Source organism: Athalia rosae, chromosome 5, assembly GCF_917208135.1.
Source record: "Athalia rosae chromosome 5, iyAthRosa1.1, whole genome shotgun sequence".
NCBI classification, from domain to species: domain Eukaryota; kingdom Metazoa; phylum Arthropoda; class Insecta; order Hymenoptera; family Athaliidae; genus Athalia; species Athalia rosae.
This window is the reverse complement of record NC_064030.1, coordinates 2,794,380-2,817,049: the sequence shown is the minus strand read 5'-3', so window position 1 is coordinate 2,817,049 and position 22,670 is coordinate 2,794,380. Positions and strand designations below refer to the sequence as shown.

At 40.8% G+C, this 22,670-nt stretch overlaps 1 protein-coding gene across 11 annotated transcripts in view; it reads left to right on the top strand.

Annotated features, from left to right (window-relative positions):
• LOC105692917 (multidrug resistance protein homolog 49-like) overlaps positions 1–22,670 on the top strand; it is a 52,943-nt gene that overhangs the window by 9,985 nt on the left and 20,288 nt on the right. For 2 of the 11 annotated variants that reach the window (XM_048655667.1, XM_012412472.3), the window contains exons 1-2: positions 9,962–10,113; positions 19,284–19,805. The exons of 6 other annotated variants lie outside the window; for them this stretch is intronic. The gene's annotated coding sequence lies outside the window, so the exon portion shown is untranslated. Of the gene's footprint in view, positions 1–9,502; positions 9,784–9,961; positions 10,114–19,075; positions 19,806–22,670 lie in introns of those variants that run through there. 3 more of the 11 variants (XM_012412473.3, XM_048655665.1, XM_020856343.2) reach the window with 3 other exon arrangements.

Genomic DNA, 22,670 nt, shown 5'->3' with positions numbered 1-22,670 from the left:
CCTATGCGAGGAAGTTTTTATTCTCGCATTCATCCGTTTAGTTATTTTTCGGAATTTATCCTCCGTACGAATCGCGCGACAAATCCGAATTAATATAGCGGAATAATATAATATACCGCGGTCGTAAAAAGTTTCAAATTCAATGGACTCGCTCGCTTGAAATTTTCAAAATAATTAGCACACCTCGTACTTGGCACGTATATTAAGCTTCGTTAACTCCGTCCTCTCGTACGTACACGAATAATAATATCTCATCTCACCTGATCAGCACGTATTTCGGCGCACACATTCGCGTTGCACAAAATACCATTGTAACGTACGTACGCGCTTGTGCCCACTTGCGAGTAAGATATATGTATATATGCAAACGCGCGTGTGCATTGAATAACGTATAACACCGATATTGATGTGAGCTAATTAAAAACCGCATGACGTGCGTTGCACTTGATGTACTGCGGTGCATCCGATATTACAACATTAAATGTTGCGGACTGTTCGCTTTGTGACATTCTGCTTATGGATAGTTAATATGTAATACCGTTGGACCCGGTCATCGGACCATTATAACGCCGATGTCCGATCATCGCGAAACCTCTGTGCAGTTGAGATTGTTATCCCAAAAAGTCAAAATCGATAACCGCTCGACGACTGAGTTGAATTGTCGATTTGAAAATTCAAAATGCGTGTTTTCGATATCGTCACACCCCGACACATGTCCGTTACGTCGACGATTCTATCGCTTTGCGCGCAGGGCTTATTTTTTTATCGTCCCCGCCGCCCCCGGGATCCTCGTGTTCGGTCAAAGACGAAAAATGTAGAACGGAAGAAAGCGGGATTTGAGATGAACGGAAAAATAAGGTTGAACTCGAAGTTAGGCACGGATTCCGTACCACCGTTAAAAGGACGCAGACCTAAAGTCTGGCGTCGCGACGCCGCGAACCTCGGCGCCCACCTCGCCCCGTTTCGCGAGCAGCGAAACGCTCCGCATAGCAACAGCTGTATTCACTCTCACGTACGTCAAGTTCGCGTATACGCGAACGTGTGTTTGCTATACAGGGGAATATTTTTTGCGTCCGTATACGCGGATGATAGGTACGCAAGTGTGTGGAGAACGTGTATGTCGCGTTTAGGTATAGTATAGTATGGTACGTACGTATCGTACGGTACGTGGATATGCTGCAGTTTCTACTTTGCGTTTCGCCACAGGCGCCTCGGGGCATCCAACTGCACTCGGCAGTTCAATCGAACTCGTAGGAATATCGCTCCACCCCACAGCGACGTTCCATGTTACCGGTTGTACAAGGCGAACCAGAATTATACATGCATCTCTAGCTTTATTTCATTTTTTGGCTATTACCTCGCTCTCCGTTTCACAGTCGAAACAGATGCGGCGAGAGGTTCCTTTTTCTTTATGTTCTTTTTTTTTTTTTCACCCGCCCGCGATGACGTATCCCCGATGATACACTTCTTTGCCGTTCATCAATCACGAAAGTGCTTCCGACTATCACCGAGAGTAATTCATTCCCTCAATATACACCAAATCGGTGTATACGAGCGTCTATATCTCGTACAAGAAGGTCGATCGTTTTATACTGTTTCCGGGCTCCCACTTCCAACACGCAATGCCAGTGAAGAAGGTCAGGGATTTCAGGAAAATCGAAGCTCCTTCGAACCCTGCGGTCGACGTGGTTCGCTTCTGCAACATTTTCATTATCCTGTGTGCATTATTATCGTCGAAGATACGCGTGAGCCGTGCCAACAGATGGATCGATCAAATTTACGAGTTCTTCGGGAAAACAAGGAGCGGTCGAGAACAAGAAAGCTAAGAGAAAAATGGGTGATCGAGATCGGGCGACGCACGTATATCGCCTTCGTTTGTACAGCGCGGTTCGAGGGGATATTGTCCATTCGAATTGTTGTTTCAGCCTTATTTCGTCAAAAAACTTACGTCAGCAAAAACCTGTTGCGGAAAAGTTTAAAATAAATCTACCTTTAAGGTCACAGCTGTGGCACTTTAATAGTATGTGCAGGATAACCATTTGGCACGAATATAACTTTGGGGATATTAATAATTAATTAAGAACTCTGCTTGGCTAGAGTGCAATTTATAATCCAGCTGCACCTCAATTATTTATAAATTATTGTTCCGAGTTCAAACCATTTATATTCCCATAGCGAGGCTATCTGGAACTGACGAGAACGATTCTCGTTGGACTCTAATTTTAAGGGTCGGCCGATAAAAGGACGTTGGACGTGGATGATTCTTTCGCTCTTTGAAAAATGCGAGCACTTAGAATAACTTGCATCGTCGCCAATACAGTCGGCGATACGCGATATACACGCGAGGTAGAAACGATGCAATTGCGGACTGGATATTTATAGCCTAGACACTGACCCTTTCTTACGACTACGAGAAACGCGTAACGAGAGTCAAACGAAGTTAATCCCAATCATCTGCACCGTTCAAATGACATCGATCGTGGCGCGTCTTGACTATTTCATTGCAACAGATCCGAATGGCAAAAGTTCGTCGGTACGAGGGGTACGCGTTCAAAGTATAAAAAAATCATTCCGGATCGTCCTATGAAAGTTATTCAGCCTCGATGAGCGTAGTCTCTCTCAATTGAACCTGAAGTGACGCGTCGCAGGATTTGTCGGACACCAAAAAAACATTTTGCACTACGTCAACTGCACGTCGACGGACGCTCCGGTTGCGTCAAATGTTTGGCACCGATGTCCACGTTGGGCAAGGGTTGATATGCGGCGTCGTGTATCGCAAATGAATACGCACCGGAACACAGTTGTACCAGAACTGCGTCAATCGGGAATACAAGAAGTTTGAACATCCCAGGGAACGAGATGATATCGTCTACTAATTCTACGTCGTATCTGCGTGAAACGTGCATACATATACAGCTTGTTTTCGCATCTCGTCGAAATCAAGTTTACCTCCATGTTATTCCTCACCGCGGAGGGTTTAAGTGTACCCAAAGGTACGTCCACTCGAGACGTCTGCATTCGTTGACGTTACTCGCGTTAAACTCACTCAAGGTGTAATGACATCAAATATTTGACCCCCCCCCCCCCCCCCCCCCCCCCGCTATCACGAATTCGATCGCCACGCCTGCCTTGTTGTACGAACGCTGTGACGCGGATCGGGATCGGGATCGGGATTGGGGGTTGAGTTTGATTTTGGAATGGGGTGATTTCCTGTTTCTCCTCGAATCAGACCTGGGCAAACTTCTTTCCAAATTTTGATCGAATCTTTCTATTTCGCTAATAGACGAAAGCTCCGACACGTACGTACACCAATTCATCGGTTCGTTGTGTAACTGAGGAATTTACTGGCTGACTGATGAATTTTCCTTTTCCGAAAAACGACCGGAAATTTTTTTTTCACGCTATAAACCAAGTGCCAAGTTCACATAGGTCTATCATCCGCATTTTATACGTCCGATTAGCTAAACTTAGCTGCATCAGGGGTGCGGCATTTCCGAAAACCGCAACCTTTCTCTTATCTGTACGAGAACAGCGCGAGATTAAATTGACGACTGAAGAAAAATCCAATAATAGTTATTGCGTCGATATTAGAATAGGGGGCCGGTCAACCGTCCGTGAAATTTACGAGTTCGATAAAGATTGTGCAATTATTTAATATCGGATGATGAATCGGATTTCCTATACCGTGGAAAACTGATGTATTATTCCGTGTTTTCATACCCCCAGCGGCGCACGGCGATGCTGACGGAAAGATGAATGCAGTTTTAACGGTCGCAAAGAAGAAGAAAAATAATAGTTTATAGGAGACGATAGTGCGACGGTTTCTTCTTTCCAAGATGCAAGCAAGAAGTTTCGCGTGTTCCGTCGGTTGAGTAGTTTGAAAAATCGTAACGATTACCACGGTCAAATGATCGTAGCGCGTCTGTATTCCGATGTATATGTATATGTTCAGCCATTACAGGCGCCACAATACTTGAACGCCTGTACTCAGAATAGATTATATGCAAGCCGGCCATCTTGGGATCTTGCGTCATCACTTGCATGTACCACTCCTCCTCGTGGCACACGGAAAATTTCGCACTATTTCCCTCAACTGCTCTTTTTCCAGTTCCAGAGTTGAACCATAGAAGAGATGAAATCCGCAGTTCGGATACTCGAACGGTGAACTTTATTCTCCGGGTTCAAATAAATTCTCGAAATGATTTCGCGTGTACATATGGATTTCCTAAATTTCACATCGTCGAGATATCCGAACTATTTTGTTGGCTCGAGACTCTCCGTTCTCGTTTTAAAACAAAGTTTACCAAACACACGCGTACGTGCCTCGCGCGCTCATACGTGCACTAGGTGCGCTACGCTCAGCGGGGGTTTATCGAATAACTAAAAAACTTGGGAGGGAATTTTCGTAGGATAAAAAGCACGCAGCTCAGGATATCCAAACGGTGTTTTCTTAGCGTATCCACCTCGATCGTATATCGTGCTCGATCTCACTCCGATACTCCGTGCACCACCACCTTTGCAGCAGTAACTCCATCGAGCGCGAGTGTGTTTACCCGGCAGAACCCCTCGGGAGAGCATCCCTGCAGATATAGGAGTCGTTATATCCAGTGGGGCAGCGGCTACACGGTCACTTTTCAGTTTTTCGTCTTCTTCGTTTTAACCGCCGAGAAAACTTTGACTTTTTCGTTTCTTCGGATAAATTACATCGCGCAAGTTACTCTAACTGCATGAACGTATATAAGTAGATATACATGTATATGTACATAAGTGAAACCGCGATGGAAGTGTTTTCAAAGTTCCGAGTAAATTTCCGATTTCCGAATCATAAAGAATACGATTTCAACCGTAAAAGTTACACCGCTTTCGCACGAGGGGTATCGAGAGCCAATAATATTCATTAATAGTTCGGACGTCGGGTTATAAGGTAAAACCGAAAATTGTTCCGTGGTCAGCTCGCGGTGGGGATTTTGCTCGGGCAAGAAGTACGTGATCCAGTTTTCCCCATCCTGCGTTTCTCCGGAGTCCAAAACTCTTTGAAGTGGCAATTAAATTTACGATTCCACACTCGAAATCATAACGACGTGAAATTTCAGTCTTGGACCGAACACGTGAGACGAAGAAATCGATTCGCAGGGGATAACTTTGCTAATTTTCTTCGACCCGAACCGAATGAATTTTCTCGTGATTGATCATTCGATAAAAAAAAGTATCGGGAAATAATTCGAAATAATTGGTGGACCGTTATTGAAAATGTTCGGAATCCTTTTCCGTGTATTTTTTATTTTTTTTCACTTTCGTCTCGTTTTTCGTTTTGACGTGATTTTTTTTTTCTCACCAAACTTTTCGAATCTCACGTCTGTCAACTAAAACCAATAGAATATCGGACGCTGAGTTCGAATACAACGTGTACACACCGGGGCACCTGAGAGGTGGGGAAATATTGGAAAATTTGACAACGTCAGCGTAATTGTGCCCCAGAATATACCGCGCATCTATACCGCGGGTTCGAATTATCCGGCGGGTTAAGTTGGCCCGATAAATTAAACTCTCTGTAAACAAGGGCGGGGTATAGACTCATCGTCAGACTCAGGGCAGTAAAGGGCAGTCACCCCGTAGCCGTTGGGCCAACTCTTGGTCGAGACCCTGGTAATAGTTTAGTAGGATTTAATCGAGATGGCAATTGTTTCCAATTAACAGTTATCGAAGCCTTGCTCGTTTCTATGAGCTCTCGGAGTTATGTAGGTATGTACACATAAATTCGATACACACGCGCTCCGGGTTCGCGCGTCCGTGAATACGGAGTTCTCGTACAATGCGGTACACGTTTATAAGTACGCGAACTGTTCTCTCGCACAATACACGGAGAAACTTGTTCCGTTGGCGAAGGTAGTCGGTTACGATCTACGTGCGCCGAAATTCCCAAATCCGTGAGAAATCTGAGAAAATATTTCGAAATCCAATTCTTCGAATGATAATCGAGTTTTGGATGGCGGTAACGATTCTACGGGATAAACGTGTATACGTACGTACAACGATTCCGGAGACGGGTGAAATACGATTCGGGAAAACTATGGTAATCCAATATGGAATTGATCGAATGGATTTGGAGGTACGCGCAGTATATGCAGCGTGCGCATTTTTACGTTTTTTGGTTTTTTTTTTTTGTTTTTTTGTAGCCTATTATAAAGGTGGGCAGAGGTTGTGCAAAGGTGGGAATTTCGGTGAATCAAATTTTACGAGGTTGAACCGCGACGACCACCACCGCGAGCAACTACCCACCCATTCAATGTGCACCAGTTGAGTAGGCAGCACTGATTGCCCCGTATTCAGCTCGGATCGGCAATGGGGCCAAAACTGCCCGACTTGCAGCTCCGTATCAATCAAACTAAAAGTATATCGATCAATGGCCGAATTGGAGTTACCATCGATACGATGATTGCGCTATCGCATTACACGCTGTCATTTCAGCTTATTGTTAGTACTACGTCAAACTTCTACCCATAACCTGCGTACAGGTTGTAAGCCGTATTATATTTTCTACGCATATATCATATGTATATCGTTGCGGGACCGAAGTCAACTGGAAGGCAGATTCGATTTGTGAACGATGATTTGAAAGGCCAATTAACGGAATACGCGTTCGACGACGGTTTGTGCCACCCTATTAGCAACAATAGGAAAAAGAATAATGGAGTACAGCGGACCACCAGGTAAATTGTACACGCGAGAGAGGAGGTGCGTTGCTTGCCCTGCACTTTCCCAAAAATGTATCATCTTTAAAATTTTTCGCGATAAAAAAGCGATAAGCTATAAGACGATACGAGCAGTGCAGTAAATATAATTGCACGAACGTGTATCGGGGAGTTTGTACGAATTTGTCGAATAAAATTGTTATGTAAAAGAAGGTGACTCAGGGCGGTTAACGGCATTAATTCGCTTAAACCAAATCCATTTAACGAGGACTTTAGGTCGGGCGATGCTCGGTCCGTTCGAATGTACATGAAAAAATAAAAGGAAGAAAAAAATAAATGAGCTTAACGAGACGATTGTTCGAGAGCTTACGGCGATCCGGAGCTTATAAGATCCGTGGGATTTGTAAACATGATTTGTACAAAGGATTATTGTCGCAAATTTTCATTTTCCTTTTTTTGCGTTTCGTTCTTCGACGAAACAACGGTTGAACCGCCGATAATGGATTTATGTCAAAGCTGCGACATAACGCGCGTAAAAGCAGGAGGAGCTGCGAAAATTTCGTAAAAATTGAACCTCAACTTCGCTAATAAACGGCTTATTTTGATCAAGAAGTTTTCTCATCCAGGCGGCGGAGTTTAAATCATTTTAATCGATCCAATTAATAAGAAAGTTTTCTCAAAGTTTGGCTCTGCAGTAAGGTAGGTCTTTTCTTATTGTATTATACGGCGGTGGCCGAGGATACGAAGGACAAAACTTCCTGTAATTACGTTACAGTGACTAATTGAATTTAACGATTGCAACAGTTTCTCGTTGTAATTACCACATATTTCATTACACGTATTTTATTTATCAGCGAAACCGGAAGAGGAATTCTCATATCGAAGAACGACGACACCTCTCGTTCATCTTTCGTTTGTCGTGCGATTCGCCCCTACGGCCGAATATTTTTTTTGCCAATTTCTAGGACTCGATCTACGTTTGCGGTAGTCTTTTTTCATTACTTTCAACCGCGCACAATTTGTGTATAAATTCTTAGTTACTTCCAGGTCGAAAGATCAAAGCTCGAGTCAGGGGGTATATAATATCCCGGATTATGGGAGGCCGCGCCATTCTTCGCTGGCCCCGGACCTCCGACACTTCATAAAGCAAGAATGTTGATAAAACATATCAGAAAACGCGGCTTAACTCAGGGGGCGAAATTTCTTTGAACCTCAAAATGGTTACCGTGATACCGATCGGCGGAAACCATCGAACAGTACGGAAGATTAAACCCGCGGAAGTGGAGCGACTGCGAAGACAATAACGAAGAATTTTACTCCGCTTTCGATACCGCAGCTTGTCATTTTTCCCCGACTTCGCGTGAAACTTATTCCATTGTCGGTACGTTGTTTGCGCTCTGCATCCGAGCTGTATTATTTCGCTTTAGAATATTGTACGTACAAATCTACTCCGAGTCTCACAATACTCGTGAAAAGGCAATCAGCGTACCTTCCGTCTCGTTCCTCTTTTTTGTTCGCTCGATTTCTTCTTACTTATTGTTAATTCAATTTTATCACTCGAGAAAGTGTATCGGTACAGCACCGTCGGCACATACAAAACTTCTCGCGATACATAACTTCCGGAGTAGGAGGTACGATTGATATAAGTTCAAAAGAAAGGAATGACTCATTTACGTCGAATCAATTGATTGCGAAATTCGAGTCCGCATCGCGAAGAGTGAAATCGGAAAGGGGGGGTTCGTTATCGTAATTCTATTAAAGTAATTTCCAAGCTAAAAAACACTTTCCTTCCGACGATGAGGAAGCTTAAAAAGAAGTAGTAGCTGTATCTACAACTTTTTCAGCGTGATCTTCGCGGGACTTTCGTACATAGTTGTAAAAGCGGGTCATAAGGTCGCGAGAAGGTCAGACAAGGGCGCGAACGTGATTTTAACAACGTCGTCTATGGGGTTGGCGAAGGGAGGTGGGTGTCGAGTCTAACGCCAGGGTAGTGTAGACCTTTATGTGCAGTCATATTTCAAGCGCGACGTTCCTAGATTTTTCAATAATTAGTGCGCGTGCTTTTGTCTGCGGTGCTTGTGAAGTTTGAAAAAAAAAAAAAAAGGAATTCTTCTCTTTTTTTGTCTTTCTTCCTCTTCTTCTTTTTTTTTTTTTTTTTTTTTTTCGCCAAACAGTTGCTCGGGCGGAAAATTAATTCCGTTCATCTAGGTCTAACCCGACTGCAAATGCCCCCGGGAAATTTGCACTCTGCATTTCCATATGATGTATATGTGTCACGCATATTATATATACATTCATATACCGTCTACAGTTACATGCTGTATGTTATGTACATGTATCTTTTGTTGTCGATTTTTTTTTTTTTTTTACTTTCTCCACAATAGAGGGGTAGAAAAACTCTGTCCACTTGGTCACGACTCGCTAGTAGATTTCACTTACGTTGATAGGAAATTGAACCGCGAAGTGCATTTTTTGCAATTCGATTATGAAAAAAAAAAAAACTGTAAAAATTAGAAAATGAAAATTAGCTTTCTGATTCGGAATTAGAAACGCGTCGGTTGCGGTACCCGCAGTGAAATTACGCCGGTTGAATTAATCGATGTGTTTTCTTCTTTTTCTCGTGCCAATATCGCGGTCGCTATATCTATTTCTATGTCCATCCGTGTTTGTGAATGTCGCGGATTGATCGCAGGCAACGAGTTGCCAAACACAACCCAAATATCCCGAGCCAAGCTTGCGCTCTAGACCGACGATCATCTGATGCGGAGGTTTCCATCTTCTCCGTTGTACTCGCGAGTTCTTTCGAAGTAACGGGAAGAAAAGGAATTTTGTCCAGATTCTTCGCACGACGCGTTATCCGCGTCAGTTTCGCACGCTAGACGTGGATCGTCGTCGTCTATTTTAGTTTTACCGTGTTTCGCCGGTCCCCTGTTAATTACGTTTGTGTTCCCTGCCCACCCGATACCGACGCTGCGAAGAGAAGAGGGAAGAAACAAACGGGGGAAAAAAAAAATAAAACCGCGGATGACGACGCGCTTCAAGTCGTTTCGTAGCGTCGCGACGCCGACGGCTCTCGGCACGTGGCAGATAGGTGAATATCGTCGGTCCCGCGATGCGTCGCGTTGTAGCTAGCGTACCGGATCCCACCGGATTCAGATCTAGGGATGGATGTTCTCCTCGTGGACGCGAGCAAGACGTCCGACGTCGTTGCAGAGGGGAAGGGTGAAGGGGGTTGGCGGGTAGTTGCGTAAGAGTCTGGATGTCGGGTCGTCGAGGCGTTAGTCGGTCGAGCACCGTAAAGCTCTACGGTACGCGCAAATTATATCAAAGACCTGATATCACCTATTCTTTTTGCATTATTATTTCTATTCATTTTTTGTCTCGTCGCATAATTTTTCAAAATAGATCTAACAGTGCTGCGGTACGTAACCGATAAAAATCCGTCGTAAATAGGGCACGCTTTCGCAGGACCAGAGGTGAAGCCTTGAAAAGGCGGTACCCTGAAATCCTCATATGAATGGGAAAATTTTTTCATAGTCGGACGATGTCGGATTGATTCGCATGCGGAGCTTCGCGTCCCGGGGGGGGGCGAAGGGTACAATGTCAAGGTCAAGGTCAAGGTCAAGGCCGGACGTAGCGTGGGGGTTGGAGCGGCCATTGTTAAGACTTTGCAGCTGAAGACCCCGCGAGTCTGCGAGTCTGCCGGGGACCATTAGTCAATTTTTAATTTTTTTTTTTTTATTTTTCCAATCTAGACGGATGCAATTGTACGTTCGTTGTTTTCTAAATTATAGCAATCACTTCTGTTTTCCTCAATTATCTTTTATCGTCACTTCGAAGTTCTATGTGGAAAACATAAAACTATAACGCGCGATTTTTTCTCTCTTCGATTCTACTTTTAAACGGACTTGCATCGATCGTTAATTCTTCTTTCGCAATCTCGAATTGATTAATATTCTGACCTTCCGACAAATATAGATGAGACCCGTACGAAAACGTTCTGGTTTTTCATAGCTATATATCTTGAATCGATTTCGCGGCGGAGAAAACCGCTGAGTCACCGCAAGCTCTCCTATTTAAATTTCACCTGATATAATGTTATTTCGTTTTCTCATAGAAGGACGGTGTTACGTCCGATCGGTTTAGTTTTGTTTGGGATGGATCTTACGTGAACAGGAGAGTGTGTGTCTCGATTTTTTGGGTCCAAGTGCTAGCACTTTTCACCTGGGACTCGAGACCAGTGCAAAGTTGGAAATAGCGGTGGTTAATAATAACACGGGAAATTTGAGGATGATGTTTTACTCGAAGAGGGATTTGGTTTTATATGCTTGTCTCCTCGGATCTGATTTATTGACATGCTTATAATCGGGAAAATTAGGTTTAAACTCTACTGGTATTTTATATAAAAATCGAATTTACTCGTAAGAATCACTTGGTTCTTGAGATAACTACAGCCGGGTTAAGCGAGTTTCTCAATAGCCGCCTGATTCATAAGGAAAATCTAGAGGAAAACGAACATCAGCCGGTTAAAGCGAGTCCGTTTTGACACAGACTTTTCCTTTTGAATAAATTTGAAATTGGTAAAATTGAAGAATTAGTGATTGGAAACAAGGGTGAATTTTGAATGAATACGTGGTTATATTTCCAGAATAAAATATAAAATACAAAATTTATAACATAAAAATACTAACTAACAGTTGATCAAAGGAAAAAACTCAAGTTAGAATCGGGAGTGGAATGAATTGGGGAAGTAAGAATTTTGGAAAGAGTGGAGAATGTATGAGAATAAGACCTTGTTCGAATTGGTTTGGAATTGGAGAAGATGGTGCGAACTGCACTGGTGGACTTCCGATTCAACTTTTAGAAAACTAGACTGAAGTTAAGTTTTTGGTGGATGAGTTAAGTGAGTGAGTTTTGTCTGATACTTTTTAGTCTGTGACTGCAACTGTATTACTGAGACTGGAACTGAGACTGGAACTGAGACTGGTACTGAGACTGGAACTGTGAACTCTAGTGTGAACTATTCTTATTCTGAGATTTTTTAGTTGAGTTCCAGTTTTTATACCAAGATTTTGAGGGCGGTGTTTTGTAAATTCCTACAATTGGTTGGAATATTCTTTTGGGGGTTCTTCCAATCGTGTGTGTTTATCTATTTTGTTCGAAATGTGTAAAATATCCCATTGGTTGAGTTTTTCTCCCACTTGGGCCTGGTTATGCTGGGGTAGTTTTCTGGGGTACAAACACTTGAGTTTTATTACTATCCTCGGGAAATTGTTCGGTTTTGGAAAGTTTACTATTATTTAATGAACAAACTGGATTTTTACCAACTCCGAAATGGAAAATTCTTAGTAAATTTGAATCATTTATTTGTGTTTTTGAACGAACCTTCTATCATGTTTTTTACGGAGTTTATATTATAAGATTGAAATTTGACTGAATTCTTTCAATTTAACAAGGGTAATGAGTGTCTGATAATGTTTTATTAACGCGGAGACGGTTTAAAATTGTTCATTAGTAAATGTTAAAAATTGGTTCTTAATAATTGAAGCAATATATGAAGCTAATGGAATATTTCGAACTCGGAGTGGTTTACAATATGAAGAAAAGGGTCTTGGCCTGAAAATGTGCGTGCGGACCAGGGATTTGTTTAGACTATTCTAGGGTTTTACGACCGACTCTCCAGATTCCACATCTGCAAGATCTCAGGTTCGAATGGTCATCTCTGGGACCTTTGTTTAGTTAAAACCTAGAGGATATTAAAAATTTTGAATTTAGGAGTCCCGTGGGACGTAACATCTCCCCCCCTGAGTTGAACGTTAGGGGTCTTAAGGATGCCTGGCGTTCATTCAGAAAGTGGAATCTGCGATATCGTATACAGGTTGAACAGAGAAATCTTACAATTAACTAAAGCGAAGTTTTAAACTAATTGTCAATAACATGTATGTAATTGAGTAAGGTTTACAAAAATATTGCGATTAAATAATTAGTAGGTATGTTTACACAAAACGTATAGGTATATGAAATACAAAAGGAACATGAAAGGTTTTATTTCTTTATTTTGAAAGTGGGATTATAGTAATATATTTTGAGTTCGTTTGTTCTGATTTTATTATTATTCTTCTTGCATAGTTACGTGTGAGTGTTTTAATTTATTGGCATGTACAACGCGTGTTGCATTTTTGTGCGAAATTTTTATATTACCACTTGGTAAGACTTCTATAATTTTATGCGGACCACTATACTGGTCCCCGAATTTTCCTTTCTTCGGTTCATTTAGCAGGAATACTTTATCTCCAATTCTGAATTCTTGAGGATTTATTTTTCGATCATAGTACTGCTTGGATTTTTGTTTGGCGTTTATAAGATTTTGACGTGCTAATTTTTGTACAACATTAATTCGTGTCATCATTTGCATTAGATATTCATTGTATGTTGGTAAAGGTTCCTCGTCTTCTATTTCTTCGGTGGAGGGTTGACGTGCTAAGTTTCCAAAAACCAGTTCAAATGGCGTGAACTTAGTTCCCTCGTGGACGCTGGTATTATATGAGAACGTAGCCAAATCTAACCATTCGTCCCATTCGCTGTCTTCTTTTACATATTGCTTTAAATATTCGACTAACACTTGATGTGACCTTTCCAGAGCTCCATTAGCTTGTGGGTAGAAAGCTGTTGTTCTAAACTGTTTTATTTTGAATAGTTTAGCTAAACGTTTCATCAATGTGCTCATAAAATTCGTTCCCTGATCTGTTAACAAAGCTCGCGGTGAACCGAATATACAGATAAATCTCTTAACGAAGGCGTTCGCTACGCAAGAAGCGGTCATACTGACTAAAGGTACAGCTAAGCAAAATTTCGTTAAGTGATCTTGTATTGTCAAAATGTATTTGTTATTATTGTTAGTTAACGGCAGAGGGCCTACTATATCCATGGATATTTTGTCGAAAGCTGTGAGTGGAGTATCTGTTATTATCATAGGTTGCTTTGTCTTGACACGGCATAATTTTTTTAATTGACATTGCAAACAGTGCTGGATAAAATCCTGAACGTCTATCTTCATATTTTTCCAATAAAATCTTTGACGAATTCTAGCGTAAGTTTTGGTAACACCTTTGTGTCCTCCTAATGATGAAGAGTGGGCTTCTTCTATAATATTTTGACGTTGGTTTTCCGATGCATATTGAGTTAATCCCATGCAAACTGTAATTTTTACATCGCAGCCATTAATTGCGGTTTGAAATTCGTCAACTATTCGGTCCCACCTGACCTCATCTATTTTAGGTGTTCTAGCCATTCTTATTGTACCGATTCTAAACCTGTCTATCGTTTTCCTCAATGATTTTGCTAAATCTGGGACTATATCTTTGGTAACTATCGTGTCTTCACTTTCTTTGGCTACTAAGGCTAAATGGTATTTAGTTCCTCTTTTGATGATGGATACTTCTCCAATCAGCGGATTTTTGAACTCAGGTAGTTGTTTTTGCTGGGAAAGTAACATCGATCCCTTATCGCATGGTTTACCTGTTCGGGTGATGAAGTATGCGTAATTATCTTTTTCCATGGTTAATTGATCTCGTGAATTTGAAAAATTGTCGTCTGACGTTTTTTCTTGTTGGTTGTTATCTTCTGGGATTTCATTTTCTGACGAGTTACTATCTTCATCGGAATCTTCGTCCGAGAAAAATTTATCTGCGGCTGATTTAGGATTCGGTTCCGTTTCTGAGTCCGAATCGGATTCTGTTGGTGACTCATATAGCGTAGGTAATTTTACGTTCCGTAATCTTGTTCTTCCGTCATTCTCTTCTTCTCCGCTCTCTTCGTCGGCCTCTTCGTCCTCGTTTTCGTACTCATTAGGGTTTGCTACAACTGATTTTGGTATTCGATCAATTAAAGGTCTATCATCCTCTTCAAATGGGTCTTCATCGCTTTGCTGCTCATCTCCGCTATCTTTCGAGTTATGGATGTCAACCTTCGTTTGACGATTAATACATCGTTTCTGGAGTATTTCTTCTCTTGTAAATGGAATTGCATCGGTTTTCGCACTCGTCTTACTTCTAGTTTTCATCGTGACTGTGGGTGATTTTCTAGCTGGTAGCTCTTCTTCTTCAATCATATCTACCTTTTGTGGCGATGATCCCGTGTATTTGGCAAACGTCGCGTTCGAGTACGTTCCATCGTCGATCATGACTTCATCTGGATCGTTTTGGATGGGTAGTACGCGTCTTTCGGTTGATCCTTCAACAGGGTTTCTTAAAAGTGCGTCGGCGTTGACGTTCGTCTTTCCTGGCTCGGATTTTGAATTAGATTTAGGAATCAGTGAAGGATTCAGCGAAGGATTCAGCGAAGGATTCAGCGAAGGATTCAGCGAAGGATTCAGCGTAGGATTCAGCGAAGGATTCAGCGAAGGATTCAGCGTAGGATTCAGCGTAGGATTCAGCGAAGGATTCAGCGTAGGATTCAGCGTAGGATTCAGCGAAGGATTCAGCGTAGGATTCAGCGTAGGATTCAGCGAAGGATTCAGCGTAGGATTGAGCTTTCTTGGCTCGGATTTTGAATTAGATTTAGGATTCAGTGAAGGATTGAGCTTTCTTGGCTCGGATTTTGAATTAGATTTAGGATTCAGTGAAGGATTGAGCTTTCTTGGCTCGGATTTTGAATTAGATTTAGGATTCAGTGAAGGATTGAGCTTTTTTGGCTCGGATTTTGAATTAGCATGTTTGTGTAGCGGTTCGGTTTCTGCCTTCTTAGAATCTAACTCGACGCTTATTCTACCTAAGTGAACATCAGCTTTCTCGGAGTTAGCACTTTCTTCAAAAGGCCGGATTGTTAGAGTCGGAATCGCTACGGAAATATCGCGTTCTGTGGTATTTATTGCCCTCATGTATGCTAAACCGTTGACAACCCTAACGACAGCATCACCAGTTATGATACCCTCAGCTTCTATGCGAGGTATATACCCTTCAATGATCTCCGGATTTGCCACTATAACATGAAAAGGTGTATTTGATCTAGCAGGAAGAATAACGACTTTTCCCGATTCGAATGGTAGTTCAATATCGTCCCATACTAAACAGTTCTTGGCGTAATTGAGATTGGCTCGACATTGGACAAGGAACTCGGATCCCAAAATTCCGTCTTCTTTGATCGGGAAATCATTGTCGACCACGTGAAAAGTAATTTTATAACCTAAGATGTTTATTGTGACAAAACCTAAAGTGGTTACATGATGCTCCGTTATTCCACTAAGTTTCAATATTTCTGCTTCATTTATGTACGTATTGGGATCAAGCACTTTCCTTTTCAATAAATTTGGAGCTGCACCACTATCTATCATGAGGACTGCCGGTAATTTGAATCCACAACTTTGTATTTTGACTGTGGCTATATATCCAGATTGAACTACATTTACTGTGGCGATTTTCGGTTCTCCTCTTTGGTGTTTGCTACGGTTACTGGGCGCGTTTGGGTCATCGAAATACCCGACTCCCCTTGAGCCACGCTCTCTCTCAAGGGTGCAAACCCGTTTCCCTGATTTCTAAATTTTTCGTTTCTACTATTATTGTACATTCTTTTACGACATTCCTCAAGTAAATGACCGGGTGCTTTACAATAGCGACACATTTTCCCTTTGTTTGTCTGAGGATCTTGCCCTTGTTGAACTATCGGATATTTATCTGTTCCTTCTGTACTGGTAGGGGCGTTTGGATATGGCTGATTACTACTGTTCAAAAACTTCCAACAGGTATCTGCCGCATGACCCTTTCTTTTACATAGTTGACAGACCAGGATTTCGGAAACTACTTGGTTAACTCTATTGTGTTCAAAACGACCTGTTTCTCGGTAAGCTTTTTGATTCCGCAAACCCATGCGTGCTAAATTTTCCTTTTCTATTCTAACGGCTTCTGCGATAGTTTCGGCGAAACCTGTGATCGCGGGCATTCGCATCTCGATTTCTGACCTTAGACCATGTTTGAAACAAGAACATGCGTTGATCTCGACTGATTTTTGAAATTCTTCGGTGACAGTTCCGTGTTCATTTTGATATGCGTCCTTAATGCGTTTCGCGAGGATTCGAACGCGGTTTGCATACGATACCACATTTTCGTTGTCTTTCTGAAATATATTACCTAACTTCCCCTGAACTTGGTACACTGTTTCTGCGGGTGCGTACAATTTTTTAATATAATTGATAAAGTCTCCAATTTTCTCAAATCGCGCATCTTGAATTGCAACTCGTGCATTACCCCGAAGTTTATTTCGTGCTAATCTAACTAGGCTACTTTCTGCAGTTGGAGGTAGTAGATCTCTTGCTTCTTCACATCCCTCGATGAATTGTGTCAGCGGAATATTTGTTCCATCGTACACTGGGATAGCTTCTAAAGCGATTTTCATGGATACATAATGATGATCGTCACTTACGGCCATGTTGCCTGTTTTGAGTCTTTCTAAAAGAGATTTATTTTGAACCCTTGAAGGTGTGGCACCGGTTTCTTCAGATGTGCTGGCCTGAAGATCCAGGGGATTTAGTTTTGGTTGATCTTGTTCAATTTCTTTATTAGGTGTTCGATTTATTGGCATTTTATTTGCATAGTTCGAAGTTTTTGCACTTATTTAAGGAATTCACTTAAAATTTTGTTATTATTAACGTTCTATTTCACTTGGTGCACTGTTAACTATCCCACCGCTGCCACCAAAAAATTTTCTTCTGTTACGTCCGATCGGTTTAGTTTTGTTTGGGATGGATCTTACGTGAACAGGAGAGTGTGTGTCTCGATTTTTTGGGTCCAAGTGCTAGCACTTTTCACCTGGGACTCGAGACCAGTGCAAAGTTGGAAATAGCGGTGGTTAATAATAACACGGGAAATTTGAGGATGATGTTTTACTCGAAGAGGGATTTGGTTTTATATGCTTGTCTCCTCGGATCTGATTTATTGACATGCTTATAATCGGGAAAATTAGGTTTAAACTCTACTGGTATTTTATATAAAAATCGAATTTACTCGTAAGAATCACTTGGTTCTTGAGATAACTACAGCCGGGTTAAGCGAGTTTCTCAATAGCCGCCTGATTCATAAGGAAAATCTAGAGGAAAACGAACATCAGCCGGTTAAAGCGAGTCCGTTTTGACACAGACTTTTCCTTTTGAATAAATTTGAAATTGGTAAAATTGAAGAATTAGTGATTGGAAACAAGGGTGAATTTTGAATGAATACGTGGTTATATTTCCAGAATAAAATATAAAATACAAAATTTATAACATAAAAATACTAACTAACAGTTGATCAAAGGAAAAAACTCAAGTTAGAATCGGGAGTGGAATGAATTGGGGAAGTAAGAATTTTGGAAAGAGTGGAGAATGTATGAGAATAAGACCTTGTTCGAATTGGTTTGGAATTGGAGAAGATGGTGCGAACTGCACTGGTGGACTTCCGATTCAACTTTTAGAAAACTAGACTGAAGTTAAGTTTTTGGTGGATGAGTTAAGTGAGTGAGTTTTGTCTGATACTTTTTAGTCTGTGACTGCAACTGTATTACTGAGACTGGAACTGAGACTGGAACTGAGACTGGTACTGAGACTGGAACTGTGAACTCTAGTGTGAACTATTCTTATTCTGAGATTTTTTAGTTGAGTTCCAGTTTTTATACCAAGATTTTGAGGGCGGTGTTTTGTAAATTCCTACAATTGGTTGGAATATTCTTTTGGGGGTTCTTCCAATCGTGTGTGTTTATCTATTTTGTTCGAAATGTGTAAAATATCCCATTGGTTGAGTTTTTCTCCCACTTGGGCCTGGTTATGCTGGGGTAGTTTTCTGGGGTACAAACACTTGAGTTTTATTACTATCCTCGGGAAATTGTTCGGTTTTTGAAAGTTTACTATTATTTAATGAACAAACTGGATTTTTACCAACTCCGAAATGGAAAATTCTTAGTAAATTTGAATCATTTATTTGTGTTTTTGAACGAACCTTCTATCATGTTTTTTACGGAGTTTATATTATAAGATTGAAATTTGACTGAATTCTTTCAATTTAACAAGGGTAATGAGTGTCTGATAATGTTTTATTAACGCGGAGACGGTTTAAAATTGTTCATTAGTAAATGTTAAAAATTGGTTCTTAATAATTGAAGCAATATATGAAGCTAATGGAATATTTCGAACTCGGAGTGGTTTACAATATGAAGAAAAGGGTCTTGGCCTGAAAATGTGCGTGCGGACCAGGGATTTGTTTAGACTATTCTAGGGTTTTACGACCGACTCTCCAGATTCCACATCTGCAAGATCTCAGGTTCGAATGGTCATCTCTGGGACCTTTGTTTAGTTAAAACCTAGAGGATATTAAAAATTTTGAATTTAGGAGTCCCGTGGGACGTAACAACGGTCTTAAATCCCGAGGGAAACAGGGGGAGGGGGAAATTTTTAATTAATTTGGCCGAAAAGGGACGGTGCAAGCTCAAGCTGCACGCGAAATGAAATATTGAAAAAAGGGTAGAAAAAACAACGCAACCGTCATCATAACGGTAATCACGCGAAACGACCCCTGCCCTCCGCATGACCCGTTAATTTCTACGGAACCCTCAATTTTATCATTATAGATCGAAAATTAACTGCTGAATTCGGCGGTGTGGTACCACAGTGATATCCGGATTCTAGCCACCCAGACATACTCTCAATTAGATTTCTTGCGCACTTTAACTATTGGACTCGGAAAGCGTAGAGTGTTAATTTGTGAAGTAAAATAGAATCAGAAGTGCCAAAGTAAAGTTCCGTACTAACTCCGGTGTTATATATATATAACTTTCGTTTAATTATATCCGCGTAGAAGGAAATACTGCGACTGTTTATCGAAGTAATCAGTGAACTGCATGGTGAAAAATTTTCAGTTTGTGAAATAATCCGATTACCCTGAGAATCACTTGTGAACTTTCGATCGATAGCCGAAGCTCTTTCATATAAATAGTCGATAAAATACAGCAGTGAGAGTGCATAAATCGCTTCAAAAGTGCGACGTAAAGTGTTCAGTGCGAAGGAAACTTATGAAGGGCCTCGCTAGCGCACCGAAATCCAACACCTCCGAAATCAGACATATTTGGGATATTGACTGGAAGCAGTAAACGGTACTTATTTACTTGCACCGCTCTCTCTACAATTTCAACAATAATACTCAATTAATTGCATCGACGCTATTACCTCACCAACAGCCCTCGCGACGGCGTTATACTCATTATTTCGATCTCGATATACGAGCAATAACAGGTGTAGTGGAACGGTGCTCGAATTCGGGTTGAGGGTCATCGTTTCGCGCCCCTACGGTGACTCCGGTGACGCTACGAACCCGCCCTTTTCTCTGCTCTGGAATGCCTCACTCTGCCCTGTAGTTTCGTGGTTTTGCCAGAGTGGTTCTCCGGTATCGCATGCTGTAGATAAAATGGAACTTCGATGCGCCCGTGCAGACTCGATTCACCTGTTATTTAAAACTGAATTCATTGGAAAAATTATTTTATCAATATATTTATTATATCGGCGTCATCGTCATATTATCACCGCTATAATTATTCTCCTTTCTGTTGCAGTAATCGTTGTTGTTGTTATAATTGTTATCATCATTATTATCGATCTTCAATAATTGAATTTATTCCGTACGCTTTGAAGTTCGAACGGAGACGTGACTTCGGCAGGTACCTATAGGTATACCTCTATCGCGTAACATGTAGCTTGCTAATATTATATCTGAGACGGAGCTGGTATACCTACATATAAATTGGAAGTTTTTGTGTTAAAATCACGAGAGCTGCAAGTGATGGGGGATGGCTTCCATACGGTCTGCCAATAAAAGCTCAGACGTTATAGCGGATAGGGTGAAGCCAGTGATAGGGGATTGGAGTGGACGGACTCGGGAACAGATATTTCAAACCAAATGCAACGCCGACGCGCCAGCGGAAGATAAAACTACCGGAATTAAAATCAGTCCACAAATTGATCACGTGCTAATTGGATTCGGAATATTGGCAAACATACGAATGGTTGTAGTAGTAAAATAAAAAGACAATTGGTATAGAAAAGAGCGTGAAATCTATGAGTTCAGAATCAATGACAGCTTCCACATCTTCGAGCAAAATATTTCTCCATCGTTGTACATCGAATTTTGCCTGTACAGTAATAGAAAAGACGCGCGTTGTATTGAATTTTACCAGTGAAATGGATCCATATTTTATTAATTATTACCTATATAAAGATACGTAGCGCTTTGTTGTGAGACGTCACCTTCGGGGCTGAGCGGAGGTGACGCCCCACAACAAACCGCGCGCCCCTGGCTACCTGACTCCAGCAAAGCTCGGGCCCCTCGTAGACCGAGAAATTCGAATATTTCGACCCATGCATGGATTGCGATGAATCAAAATGGGTCCACGACTAAAACCAATCAATATGTCTTAATTTTTCTCCTCCAAACAGCGAATAATTGATGATTACTCGATCGATTGGATGAGTAAATGATTTTGGCTTTCAGATTTGGATTCCTGAGCTAATTATACGTAAGATTACCCTTGAGAAACCAAAAAAAAATCGATTTTTGAGCAAACAAAAAATCGATTTTTGGGTCGAAAGTAAAGTAGTTTGAAAATTGATTGTATTACACTTTTCTGACGTATTTTGACCTCGGGAATCCGAATCTGAAAGAAAAATTGACCTATCTTCAAAATTGACCGAGTTATCGCCAATTTTCAGCTTTTTGGGGTCAAAAATAAAAAATTGATTTTACAGTCTATCTTAATGTAATTTGAGCTCAGGAATTCGAATCCGGAAGGAAAATTAATCTATCTGCAAAAATGACCGAGTTATCCCCATTTTTTCGCATTTTTTACCATAAAAATGGAGATATCTCGAAGGGAAAAAATCGTAGCTCAATTTTCTCAACGGATTCGTGTTCCTGAGGTCAAAATACGTAAGAAAAGTGCCATACGATCAATTTTTAAAAATAAAAATTTTTGGCCAAAATTTGAGATTTTTCCAAGGGGTACCCCTTACGATTTTTTCAAATTTTGACCAAAAATTTTTATTTTTTAAAATCGATCGTATGGCACTTTTCTTACGTATTTTGACCTCAGGAACACGAATCCGTTGAGAAAATTGAGCTACGATTTTTTCCCTTCGAGATATCTCCATTTTTATGGTAAAAAATGCGAAAAAATGGGGATAACTCGGTCATTTTTGCAGATAGATCAATTTTTCCTTCGGATTCGGATTCCTGAGCTCAAATTACACTAAGATAGACTAAAAAATGAATTCTTTATTTTTGACCCCAAAAAGCTGAAAATTGACGATAACTCGGTCAATTTTGAAGATAGGTCAATTTTTCTTCCAGATTCGGATTCCTGAGGTCAAAATATGTCAGAAAAGTATAATACAATCAATTTTTAAACTACTTTACTTTCGGCCCAAAAATCGATTTTTTTTTTGGCTCTTTAAGAGTAATTTCACGTATAATCAGCTCAGGAATCCAAATCTGGAAGCCTCAATCATCTACTCATGCAATCGATCGAGTAATCATTAGGTAGAAAACATTTTTTACTCGATATTTTGAGGTAGCTCACTCGTTTTTTGAATAAATAATTAATCAAGTGGGGTACTTCCAGCAATAACATTTTTTTTTTGGTCAAAAATCATAGGAAACATCTAAAAATTGTCGATTGTGATTGTTTTCTACTTAACTTCAATTTCAAGTCAAAAAAAGACCATATCATTTTTGGATTTTATACTTAGGACAATGATTTACGAATTGAGAAACAAAGAAACTTGAAAAACAAACTATCAAATATTGAATCTTCAAAAACTTGAAACTTGGAAATATATGATTGAAAAATATTGATTGATTGAAAAATGGTATGATATTATTTATGATTACGATTATGCGCTATGATTGAGTATAATTTACGTGTATTCTTTCTGTGTTTTTCATGTCAGCAGACAACCACGTCAATTAT